Genomic DNA, 9,817 nt, shown 5'->3' with positions numbered 1-9,817 from the left:
TATAAATAAGAACCTTTGTACCAGAAGAGACAGATTATAAGGAAAATTCTAATAACATAAAATTATTTCATAAAACCTAGATGTTGGGATGAGAATTTGGGAGAGAAATTAAGAGTATTGCAGGGAACCAGTAGCTCCTTGCAAGGGGTGGATGTAGGGGAGAGGAGAATAAATGTGCTTTTACCTAAAGTTCTAAAGTGAGGCTCTGAATGGGTTATATTCTGCACCTCCATGCGTGGATGCTTTGTGAGGTTGCCCCATACCCTGCGGATGGACGGCTCTGAAATGGTAACAACCCCTTTTCCCCAGCAAGCTTAGAGATTGAGCCCTGGAGGAAAGCACCATGTCTCTTGGTTATTTTCAGGAGGGGAAGGAAAGATAGCTCCCACTTACCTACCATGCGTAAGTCACTCTATGTATACACAACCGCATTTAATCGTCACCGAAATCCTGCCAAATACAGCTGATACTGTTTTCTCCATCATAAAAATGAAGAAACAGAAGCTTAGAGAAGGTAACATGCCCAAGGCAAGCTAATAAGTGAGAGCAATGGGATTTGAGCTCAGGTCTGTTTGCTTCCAAAATGTTTGCTTATTGGGTGAAGCAGTGAGATTCAGAGGCAACAACAAATAGTAACCTCCTGAAAGCTTCACTTTGGAAGACTGTCTAGCAGTTTCTTACAAAACTAAACATACTCTTATGCAGTCACACTCCTTGGTATTGGCCCAAATGAACTGAAAACTTATGTCCACGCAAAAACCTACACTGATATTTATAGCGGCTTTATTCACAGCTGCCAAAACTGGAAGCAACCATGATGTCCTTCAGAGGGCGAATGGACAAATAAACTGTGGTCCATCCAGACAACGGAACGTTATTCATGACTAAAAAGAAATACACTATCAAGCCATGAAAGACATAGAGGAAGCTTAAATGCATGTTCCTAAGTAAAAGAGGTCAATCTGAAAAGGCTACAGACTGTGTAATTCCAATTATATAACATCCTGGAAAAGGTAAAACTATGGAGACAGTAAAACAATCGGTAAGTGCCAGGGATTAGAGAAAGGGAGGGATGAACAGGTGGTGGAGAAGAATGTTAGAGCATTGAGACAAGAACGTTTGCTATTGTAAGGATGGATAGATATCATTATATATTTGTCCAAACCCACAGAATACACAACCCACAGAATACGAGTGACCCATAATGTAAACTATGGATTTTAGGTGATGATGATGTGTCAATCTAGGTTCATTGATTGTAGCAATGTACCCTCTGGTGGAGGATGTTGATACTGGGGGAGTCTGTTCACATGGTGGGCAGGGGGTAAATGGGAAATCTCTGTACTTTCCCCTAATTTTGCTGTGAGCCTAAAGCTGCTCTTTAAAAGTGTATGTTTTTGTTTTCAGGAGGAAAAAAACACTGATTTTTAAAAAAATTTTAATTTCTAACCATTCCAAAAACCTGGTCGTATCAAGTTAGGTAAATGATCAGATAAAACAACCAAGAATCTAATGTCTCTTCACTTTTTCTTCTTTTTTTTTTTTTTTGCGGTACGCGGGCCTCTCACTGTTGTGGCCTATCCCGTTGCGGAGCACAGGCTCCGGACGCGCAGGCTCCGGATGCGCAGGTCCAGCGGCCATGGCTCACGGGCCCAGCGGCTCCGCGGCATGTGGGATCCTCCCGGACCGGGGCACGAACCCGTGTCCCCCGCATCAGCAGGCGGACTCTCAACCGCTGCACCACCAGGGAAGCCCTCTTCACTTTTATATTTGACTCTAGACAAAAAAAGTCTATGGCCAGATTTTGAAAGGAGGTAACTGAATTTCAAGTCACTTTGGAGTCATATAACTCTCTCTTCTAAATAGAGATGAAGTATTAAAAAAAAAAAAGGGCTTAGTTTTTTTTTTTCTTAAAGAGCATTTCCTAACGTTGATGAGTATAAAATTCTAAAATGGATGAAAGAAGGAGAATAAGAATTCAACTTCTTTAGACATGTATGGGGTGTTTGTGACATATATACTCATACAGAGAATGCTGGAGTTGGAAGGTCCAGTGGTTTTCATATTCCCAGAGGTGTCGGGATTCTGACACCATCTGAGCTGCCTTGTGGAGTTAATGAAAGGGAGGCCTGGTCCTGTATATGTTTTATGTATTAAAGTTCTAAGTAAACTAGCACTTGTTAAAATAGTCTCACTGCTTTAAACAAAAAACAATTTTTTGAAACACAGGAAAGGGAGAAATTGAAAACCACTTACAATCCGACCACCTATTCTTCTGAACCTGAAATACCAATTTTGTTTTTAAGAACAAAGCAAAGAAAAGTGTTACTTTACATGGTGGGCAGCCAGTCTTTGGAACTTGCTTCCCTTGGAGGTGTTACAGGTTGAAAAACACGACGGTTCACACATCTTGCTCACATACTTATTGGGTGTCTGTGCCAGGGTTACAGTGCCAATAAGACAGCCATGACTCCTACTGCATGAAGCTTACATATTTTTAATAGAGTTGAAAGAAAACCATGAAGAAAGACGTTCAAAATTAACAAAGAAGGGAATTTCTTCTAAGTCTTAGCGTGTGAGCTTCCATAGACCAGAGACCCCAACAGCCTAGCAGCTTACTCTTCTTATTGACCAAAACACCAACTTTAGAAGAAAATAATCCCGGCAGTGTTTGGAATTAGAGCTACCCCTGGACAAGGTTCTGAAGCTGATCTGGTGCGTCTTGAGTTGACTTTTAGCTCCTCTTCCTTCTCCCAAAAAGGCTTTGTACCATCGCAAATCGTCCCCCATCCGGCTCCCCACCGGTGACACTTGGAGGAAGTACTCTTTTCACGGCATTTGCTTCTACGTCTGGGTTTCCTTAAGACCATCAAGCTTCAAGCCTCAGAGCAGGAAATCTGTAATGGTTTGATTCCAGACACCATGATCGTCCCATGGGAGGGATAATTTTGAGCTCTTCTCCTAAAGTTATGCCAGCAGTGTGCCCTGCCTGCTCTTGGGTCTCCTATGACGAGGACACAGAACAGAGACATGGGTCCTCACAGGGACTGAACACAGCATTGCTTGTGAACCTCGTGTGGGTGGGAAGACGTCGTCCCAGGACTGCATCCTCACTCTCTTTTAATCTCTTATAAATCCTTCCAACGGAGGTGTTGTCCCTTTTCCGGGTGCATGAAATCAGTACCACCTCCTTCCCCCACTGAAAGTGATGGAACTGCCCAGCACAGCCCATGACTGATTCCTCAGTGATTAGATTTAACTCTGATTTGATTTCCAAATGTGGAGAACACAGATCAGTCATGGTGCTGGGCTTAATACAGCTGAGGCCTTTGTCTGACAGGAGAGAAGGTAGGGAGCAGAGAAAACCTGAAATGTAAGTCTGTCCAGTCATCCCAGATGGAGAACGAGACCTGTGTCAGGACCTGCCTTCCTTCCTGCCTTGCTTCGACACCACAGCCCCACCGGGAGCTTGATGCCTGCCTTCCCCAGACCCATGACGACGCTGAGATGGATGGATTTGCAGTGAGCACAGCCTCTCAGCTCCCTGTGTGCAGCGGCCCCCCTTCTCCCCCAGCCCCATCAGCTCCAGCACATCTCCCAGCTCCTTTGGCCGAGGTTTCAGCCCCCACCCCCCGCCCCATCTCCCTCCTCTCCTCTCCCTGACGCTGACATCTTCCCAGTTTTGTTACTGAGTCCAAGCTTGCTCTGTTCGCTGCACTACAGGCCAATGAATCAGAGACGAGGTGTTAAGGCAAAGAATACGACTTTAAAGCCGGCAAACCGAGAAGACGGCAGACCGATGTCTCCGGAAAACCATCTTATGGGGGTTTGGATGCCAGTTTCTTTTATAGAACAGAGAGGGGGAGGAGATGAGGAAGTAAAGTAAAAGGCCATGAATTTTGCAAAAGTCCCCTGGAATGGCCAGCCTCGGGGAGGGGATGTGTTCATTTCTTCTTTCTTGCAGCCAGCCACAAGTGGACAGGGTTAGGATGCTTCCCTGAACAAAGGCACTTTGGCTTAACATTCAGGCAGAGGGGCAGGCTTCCCTGAGGCAGGCCATTGTGTATAGACAGTATCCTTTTAGTGAACAAAAGCAACGGCAAGCAAAGGTTAAAGTAAAAGGAACAGATCCAACATGTAGTCAGAGTTGGCTCTTCCCTGTTACGCTTTGACTGTTGAACCCCAGTTTTTCCCACCTCCCAATTCCTCCAACTCCAACTGTACCTAACCCGTGAGATTCTGAACACTCTGATGGCCATGGGACCCTCTGAGGTCTTTCCTTTACACCTCAGGTGCTGTCACCACCTCCCTCTGGCCACTTCGTCCACATTTTGGCCAAACTCCACGGCTCAGATAGGATCTCACGTGAGGATACACTGGAAAGTTAGGAGAGATGTGTAGCTGTGAGCTAAGTGGCCCGGCCAACAGTCAGCTGACCTCCAGACCTGTACCTGAGCCCAGTCGAGACCAGGAGAACCACCAGCCTAAAGGGCTGATCCACAGCATTGTGAGCTGAATATGGTTATGATTTTAAGCCAACTGAGTTTTTTGGGTGTTACATAACACTATTTGTGCAGTCAGTAACTGCTAATATTTAACAACATATGTCCAATGTTTGAATAAATTTCCTCCTATTTATATGTTCCTTGACATTTTTCTGTTTTTATTGCCAACTTCTGTGCATTTCATCCCCTTGGGAGCAGTTAAGCCACACCCCCCAAAGTCACACTCCCTTCCCTACTATCTGCTAATAATAATAAAAAAGGAGCCTATTACAAGGTTTCGAAAGAATAACTCAAAGGACTATTGGAAGAAATAGCTTATAAGTAAAAACTACTTACTGAGGATCAGAAAGTATTTACTTTCAAAAGTGGGCTCAGTACTACTGACAGAAACAATCAGGGTATAGAAATATATAACTCACAACATTTGCTCTCAAAGTGGCTGAAATTGGAGGAGCTAAAAGTCTTAAAATTGAGGAGAATAAAACTAGTACAGGGCTTCCCTGGTGGCGCAGTGGTTAATAATCCGCCTGCCAATGCAGGGACATGGGTTCGAGCCCTGGTCCAGGAAGATACCACATGCCGCAGAGCAACTAAGCCTGTGTGTCACAACTACTGAAGCCCACGTGCCTAGAGCCCATGCTCGGCAACAAGAGAAGCCACAGCAATGAGATGCCCATAGACTACAACAAAGAGTAGCCCCACTCACCGCAACTAGAGAAAGCCCACGTGCAAAGCCCGCGTGCAGCAACGAAGACCAAACACAGCCAAAAATAAATAAATAAAATAAATAAATAAAATAAATAATTTTTTTTTAATGTTATGCTTTGAACCACTAAAACCAATGTTGGGGATTTACTCCCAAGCCAATACTTCAAAAGCAGAAAGAAAAAAAGAAAGAAAGCTATCAACATAAAGTTACTTTGTGCCAAGGCAGTCACAGGAGAGAAAAAATCTTTAAGTACAAAAGGCCCACACACTGAAGAGAGACAAAGTATAGCAACTTCAGGGAATATTCTACAGCCATTAAAAAAAAAAAAATCCATGAAGACAATAGATACACAGCAAGGTGCTTACCATGTAATATTAATCAGAAGCAAACTAAGTTATATGTGTTCTAAAATTATAGCAAAAGTATTCACTCACGTGGGAATATATTAAAAGGATACCTAACTGAAAGTAGCTCTACGTGAGCTTGAGACAAATATTTAATCTTTTCAAATATTATCATGGTTTAAAGGTGATATAATAATAGCATTTTTTAAATTTAAAATAACGAGTTATGCAGAAGAGTTGAAATAATGAAGATAGAAAATTTTAGCCAAACTGGTCTGGACAGCTCTGTGTTCATATTTTTTAACACAATGTAATCATACTAGATTGTGACTCAACCTTCCCACCTCTGTGCCTTACCTTTTAGTTACCTCTGTCACCTCTAACTGTTCCCATACACATCCTTAAAATATGCTGATTAGGGCTTCCCTGGTGGCGCAGTGGTTGAGAGTCCGCCTGCCGATGCAGGGGACACGGGTTCATGCCCCTGTCCGGGAAGATCCCACATGCCGCGGAGCGGCTGGGCCTGTGAGCCATGGCCGCTGAGCCTGCGCGTCCGGAGCCTGGGGCCACAACAATGAGAGGCCCGCGTACCGCAAAAAAAAAAAAAAAAAAAAAATGCTGATTACACAGGGCACCCCAGAACTGTACCCCGGGGGGCTGCCATTCCTGCTGATGAGTTCGGAGACACTGATCCCAAACTCCTACTGCTTCTTTTATCTTCTTGTAAGTTTATAGGATTTGATTTAGGGCCTGTCCTCAATTTAGACCATTAGGATTCTCCTTGCCATTAAATGGACTTGTGTAAGTCTACAATTTTGTGCCTACAATGTAAACCTATAAATGAAATGGCTAACAATAACAAATTCACTCAACAAATATATATTAAATAGCAGGCACCATGAACTAGACCCTAACCCTCTATTTCTCTCTTAACAAGGCTTTGATCCATGTAACTTATGACCCATCTACTTAACCCATCCTTTCCACTGGCTTAGAATCCTGCTGCAGGGACCATGTTCTGGTTGTTCACAGTCAAGGCTTCCTGCCTCACCATATACTTGAGTAGAGGTGTTTGCCAATTTATGAAAACTGATATCTCTGTGTTATATCTAATTCATCTTTGATGTTTAAGATGATAACTGCTATCATTTGTCCCTCTGATCAAACATGCCTTTGCATGTTATTTCTGGGAAGCCTGAGGTCTCATGTCAGTCGATGAGAGCAGTAGAGGGAACCAAATGTCACAAAGTACTCAGAACAGGAGTCCTCCTGAGACAATCCCATTAAAGCTGAAGGGGGTTTTTTTCTTTTTTTTTTTTTTTTGGTCATTATGATATGTGATTTATAAGAAGAAATATATATTTGGTCCTCCTCCAGTTCTTGGCACAGAGCTCTTAAAACCCCTGGAATGTCTTAAGTGATAAGAGCCATAAAGGTGAAAGGCGTGCCTTTGGTTATTCGTAATAAGCCCTCATTGAGCCAAAGACCACACCTGAGTTTATGCTAATAAGGTGACTTTTGGAAAACCCCTGAAGCTGGGGGCTGGTTGCCAGGGGAACCAGCCACTGATTAGAGGGCTGGAACTTTCAGCCCAACCCCCCAGCCTCTGGGGAGGAGAGAGGAGCTGGAGGTTGAGTTGACCACCAATGGCCAATGATTCAAACAATCGTGCCTATGTTAATGCTGCCTCCATAAAAAACCTAAACTGAAGGGGTTCAGAGAGCTTCCAGGTTGGTGAACATGTGGAGGTGCTGGTGGGGTGGAGCATCCAGAGAGGACCTGCCTCTTCCCCCGTGCCGTACCCTGTGCATCTCTTCCATCTGGCTGTTCCTGAGTTGTATCCTTTTATAATGATCTACTAATCTAGTGAGTAAACTGTTTTTCTCTCAGATCTGTGAAGTGTTATAGCAAATCATCAAACCTTCGGAGGGGGTGGTGGGAACCCAGATTTGTAGTCAGTTGGTCAGAAGCACAGTTGACAACCTGGACTTGGGATTGACACCTGAACTGGGGGAGGGGTCAGTCTTGGCGGGGGGCAGGCTCAGCACACCTGACTTACCTTCTTAGAACATACTGGAATTTCTTTCCCACACTCACGTGAAACGGCCCCCCATCTGTTCAGTGAACTCACGAAGCTTCTATCCCTTCACCTAAGGTGACTTTGATACATCTCTATACTAATCTCCTTCATTAATTCATTTGTTCATTTATTTGCCAGCTATTCAGTGAAGACCTGCTGTGTTTGTGTCCACCCTGGGGCTAGGCTCTGGGGAGGTCATACAAATCCCACGGCCCTGCCCCTGATTTTAAAGAGAATGTTTCTAATATTTCTCCATTTAGGTTGATGATACTTATAGATTTTAATACCCTTTATCCAGTTAAAGAAATTCCTTTCTATTTTTAATTTAACGAAGAGGGTTTTTTTAATCAAAAAATATGTTAAGTATTAAGTGCTTTTCCTGTAGCTATTGAGATAATCATATCATTTTATTCTTTAATCTGTGCATGTGATGAATTATGTTGATAGTTTTTTGGGTTTTTTAAAATTCCAAATGTATTTTGAAGACCAAGTCTACAGGATTTGCTGACAGCTCAGATGTGATACTGTTGCCAAATCTTGGCTCCCTGTGCATATGGCCGAGACAGAGGTTTGGAAGATAAGAAATAGAGAGGCTTGGGGCTTCCCTGGTGGCTCAGTGGTTGAGAGTCCGCCTGCTGATGCAGGGGATACGGTTTCGTGCCCCGGTCCGGGAAGATCCCACATGCCGCAGAGCGGCTGGGCCCGTGAGCCGTGGCCGCTGAGCCTGCGCGTCCAGAGCCTGTGCTCCGCAACGGGAGAGGCCACAGCAGTGAGAAGCCCACGTACTGCAAAAAAAAAAAAAAAAAAAAAATAGAGAGGCTTTTTATTTTCTTTGCCAGGCAAAGGAAGACACAGTAGGCTAGCGCCTCAAGAACTGTGCCCCCCCTTCCTGGGGAATTACACGAATTCTTATAGGGAAGCTCGCAGTCCAAAGTGAGTGGTAAGGATCAAAATGGTGAAGGTCTTGCATTCTTCTTCTTCTTGCATTATTTCAAAACAGTCACCACTGGAGTCCGGCAACCCAGTAACTGGGTCTGGCAGCCCGGTAATTGGGTCCGTTAGTCTCTCTGGGTTATCGGTCTGCGACCTCCTTTCTGAAATACAGCTACAAAGAGAGATTTGCTGTAAGAAATTATAGGGAGAGTAAAGAGTAAATACCAGGTGCAGGAAGTAAATTACCTAAATTACACAGGATTAGGGATGAGAGGTTAGCTTCATGAAGGGCAAATCTAGTTACAGACACTACAGATTAGTAACAGTTCAAATAAAACTAGGATTGATTAACTCAGGCCAGTTTATGTTTCTTCTCTAGCCTGTTCACTGTTCCCTTTATTTTCCTTGTTCTCAGGAGAGGGAAAACTTCATTTCTATTTTTGCTGCAACAAACTCTGAGAGAAGTAGAGTAGTCAGGTATGATGCCAAAAGTTTTGTCCTAAGCAAGCGAGTAAATAAAATTGCCGTTAATCCAGACAGGGAAGGCTGCAAGGAGAAGGTTTGATTTTGGTCGGGGGGAGGGGGGCGGTTTACAAATCAGAGCTCAGTTTTGTACATGTGAAATGTGAGATGCAGAAAAGACACTGAAAAGGACTGTATACAATTGAATTAGAAGACAGGTAGCACCCGAAGATATGAATGTATAAATGTGGGAGTCATCAGCACCGGAGGAAATTGAGCTGACAAAACATTCTTAAGAACGTACGTATACAAGAGTAAATAGATCTCAAAATTACGTGCAAAATGCTTGTCCCTTCTCCCATATAGGACAAAGAGCACATAGAGACAGATTATCTATCATGTTTATTATCCAGCAGGGGTTTTTGCTCTGGGTTTGGGTGATACTCCTCACCAGGCATGCAAGTTTTTTCTGGCAGTAGTTATTTTGTCCTATAGGTTGCCTTCAAGTTTCTGTTGTTCTGTAAAATATGATGGAAATTTTTCTATTTGGCGAGCAGAGCTGAAACATCTCTCACACATACACACACACACTTGCGCGCGTGCGCCAATTCTACTGTATGTAAATTTATATAAAATATATGTATTTTAATGCCTGAGTCTCACAAATTCTGCCTTTGAAGTTTCTAAAGGTACCAGACAGCCTAAAGAGAAGGTATGACCTCTTCAGGTAAGATGGAAGGGCAGGTATTTATAAAGTAGGGTGGCTGTGACTGTGGGCTTCTCC

This window comes from Hyperoodon ampullatus, assembly GCF_949752795.1.
Source record: "Hyperoodon ampullatus genome assembly, chromosome: 3".
Lineage (NCBI taxonomy): Eukaryota > Metazoa > Chordata > Mammalia > Artiodactyla > Ziphiidae > Hyperoodon > Hyperoodon ampullatus.
Note: the sequence above shows the minus strand (reverse complement) of the source record.